Genomic DNA, 3,539 nt, shown 5'->3' with positions numbered 1-3,539 from the left:
GCATAATTCAATAGCTAGTGGCACTTGTTTTTACATAGTCGTGTCGTTGCCCGGTTGCGAAGGAGGGTGAGGATGGACGACTTATCCCAGATGCCTAAGTAGAGGTCCTGAATCTGAATGGTCAAAACATCTTGTCCTGATTTGTGATAAACCTTCTAGGTGCATGATCAAAGTACTTTCTCATTACTTTCTGGAACCAATACAACAGTGGGTCAGCAAGTCAAGCAACCCAGAATGAGAAAGAGAGAGAGAACAGAAGAAGAGCAACACATATAGAGCCGGAGTTATGCAATTTATTATTATATACACCTTAAGAGGAGGTCTTTACACATGGCTGCAATCATAGTGTGATAAACACCAAGTGACATAAATATATAACAGCCTGGCAAAAGACAGTGGCAGTACTATGCAGCTTCATGATATACCAGCTGCTTTTGAACTGCTTTGAACTGTCAAATTTTGTGAAGTGCAAAACAATGAGCAACACGAAGCTTTCCTTGCTTTTGATAGGCCTGTTGAATTCAGCGTCAGTTTTATTGGTTATTGGTTGGCTCCTTTGCTGATTAGTGCATATCAGCTGAAACCAAGTTGCTGATTGTCCTTAGTGAAGGATAAAGGTTAGAGGAGCTACTGCAAGAAATTACATTTTTATATTAAATAACTTAATTTTAATTTGCAAATTACATAAGATGTCTTCATTGGACATTGATGCAGTAAAAAATACATTGATTTATTTTTTTTTTTCTTCTTCTTTCTCCCCCCCCCCCAGCTAGAGTTTGGACAGGATTCTTATTTAGAGAGAAAACTGCGGGTCAGTCTGTTAACCCTGTCTTGCCAGACTATAAGTAATAGAGGTTTGTTGGCTATTACTGAAACAGGAAATGTATTCTAAACATTTATGAATGAGGGGAAAAAAATATATAGATACTTCCATTGGCCATGCGAAATACTTATATTTCAAGATCTATGTAGACCAGCCAAAGGTTCTAGTTATTTTATTTATGATCAAGCTGCAAAAAAGTGCAGAAAGGTGAAAAACAGTGCATAATATAAATGATCCCATAACCATACATGTGGCTGCACAAAAACAGATAAAGCAAATAAGAACAAAAGATTTAAGAAACTGGGAAAACACCCCAAAACTAGATGTTTGCATAACAAGAATTAAAACAACACATAGATGATTAAACCAGCACCTACACAAAATGAAAATAGTAAACAACCCACTATGTAGATAGTGTCACAGTCAAGAGAAAGCATAGAACACATAATACTACAATGTCCAAAATTCCATTCCCACAGAACAGAGTTTATGGAAGCTCTGAAAAGAATCAAAATAACCCTAAAATAGAATTACTATTCACAGGTGCTAACCTCTCGTCAACAAAGCAGTACTACATGTTAAGACACACTAAAAGCTTCTTGAAAGAGACCAAACTAATAGAGATAATATAAGAAAAAAGAATATAGAAAGAAATGGATCCAGGTGATATAAAGTATACTAAACCCTATAAAAGAAAAAAGAAAATTTATTTATTTTTAAGTTACTGCAGTCTAATCATTTTTGCATTAAAGTGACCAAATTTGTCAAGTTGATCCATAGCTCTTGTGATTTATTCTTTTGGCATTGCAGTTTTGATAATGAATTCAATCATACTGGTCAAACAACATAAAAAAAACAAAAAAAAAAACATCATACAGTTGATAGAATTGGCTGAGCTCAGACTGCCGTTTGCTCTCCCCTGAGAGAGGGGCACCAGACAAACTTGTAGGATCAGACACGAAAAGTTTTAATTTACTCTTGCTCATTAAAAGCCAATTTTTTTCTTTGTGATGATGAATTCATATTGTTGGTCAGTATTGGGTCATTGGAGAAAATATTTGTATTAGAGGAAAAAGAAGTTGAACAGAAATTTGAAGGAAACATAAAAACTCAAGGAAAAAATACTGAAATGTGATTAAAACAAGAATTGCATGAAAGATTTGATTACAATAGCACAATTCATAAAATAAACCATATGTTTTTGAAACAAAACCTTACTAAGAAATACTTAGTTGTAGCCTTTCATGTTAAATCTCAATATGAATATAGCAGTAACAAAATATCTCATGAAACATACATACTGAAAGTTTCATACTGTTAACATGTATTTAAAGTGTGTCAGGATAGGACTTTTGTAGCTAATTAAAAAATCTGATTTTTATGATATATTAACTTAAAGTTGTAGAGTGAAAAAGAAAAAGAAAACACATAAGAAAGAGGAATAAAGTGGAAAATAAGAATAATGTTGAAAAAAAGAAAACCATTTAATTGGAGATTTACTCTTTGAGGCACTCAAGTTTCTCAATATCTCTTTGCAGCACTGGATTAAATGGTTAGAAAGTTAAAAAGCCTTTATTGATAAAAGAGATGATTGTAATATAGATAGTGATAATGAAATTACTAACACTAATGAGACTGTGACAGCATTGATAAATAATTATTTCTCTTTTTGTTCTTCCTGTCACTTATACTCCAACTGTCTCTCCTCATACTCATACCCACTCAATTCATCTCCATTCTCAAACCTAGCCTTATCTCCATTCTCTTTAATTATTCTCATTTCCTTCCACAGATACAAACACTGCAAGGCAATCCACCGCCATGCCTCAGTACAAACCAGTGACGAGCTTGCAGCTCTTGACCCTAAGAACAGTGGCGCATGCCCTCAGAAAACTGTGCTGTAACCGGAGTGTTACGCTGAAGCGCTTTGAACCCGTCATCGAATACGTCCAAATGCTCCTTCCTCCGCAGATTCAGGCGGCTGTGTGCCATAACCTTTTGCAGGAGTCCAGTAAGGTGAGCATTTTAGTTAAGATGTTAAATAGAGGAATGTGGGCTTAGAATGCCCCTTTGGATCTGCAGTCAGATGAGGGGGGGGAGGGGGGAGGGGGATTATGAAGGTAGATTCAGTGATAGATTGGTTGATTGATTGGTTAATTGGCTATTAGAACGTATGTAGTGATGAATAGGAAAACAACTACAATTAGAAACATTACACTGTATTTTCAATTCTTATTGTGAGTGGTATTCTATTCATCTTTGTGCTAGGGCTAAAAGTGTAGTGTGAAAACAGATTGATTGGATGGTTGGTTAAATGATTAATAAAAAAACAAAAAACAAAACATGCACAAGTGTACACACACACACACACACACACACACACACACACACACACACACACACACACACACACACACACACACACACACACACACACACACACACACACACACACACACACACACACACTCACACACACACACACTCACACACACACACACACACACATATGTACATATGCACACACGCACACACACACACACTCCCATGCATGCACAGGCACACGCACACTCACACCTGCACACACACTTGCATGCACACGGACATGCACACGCACGTGCACACGCATGTGCATACGCACGTGCATACGTACGTGCATACTTACACGTACACGTACACACACACACACACACACACACACACACACACACACACA

At 36.6% G+C, this 3,539-nt stretch overlaps 1 pseudogene; it reads left to right on the top strand.

The window, feature by feature from the left end:
• The first annotated feature begins 2,603 nt into the window (after positions 1 to 2,603).
• LOC119570770 overlaps positions 2,604 to 3,539 on the top strand; it is a 2,775-nt pseudogene continuing 1,839 nt past the window's right edge.

Source organism: Penaeus monodon, unplaced genomic scaffold (genome assembly GCF_015228065.2).
Source record: "Penaeus monodon isolate SGIC_2016 unplaced genomic scaffold, NSTDA_Pmon_1 PmonScaffold_3842, whole genome shotgun sequence".
Lineage (NCBI taxonomy): Eukaryota > Metazoa > Arthropoda > Malacostraca > Decapoda > Penaeidae > Penaeus > Penaeus monodon.
This window is presented reverse-complemented; position numbering and strand designations above follow the sequence as displayed.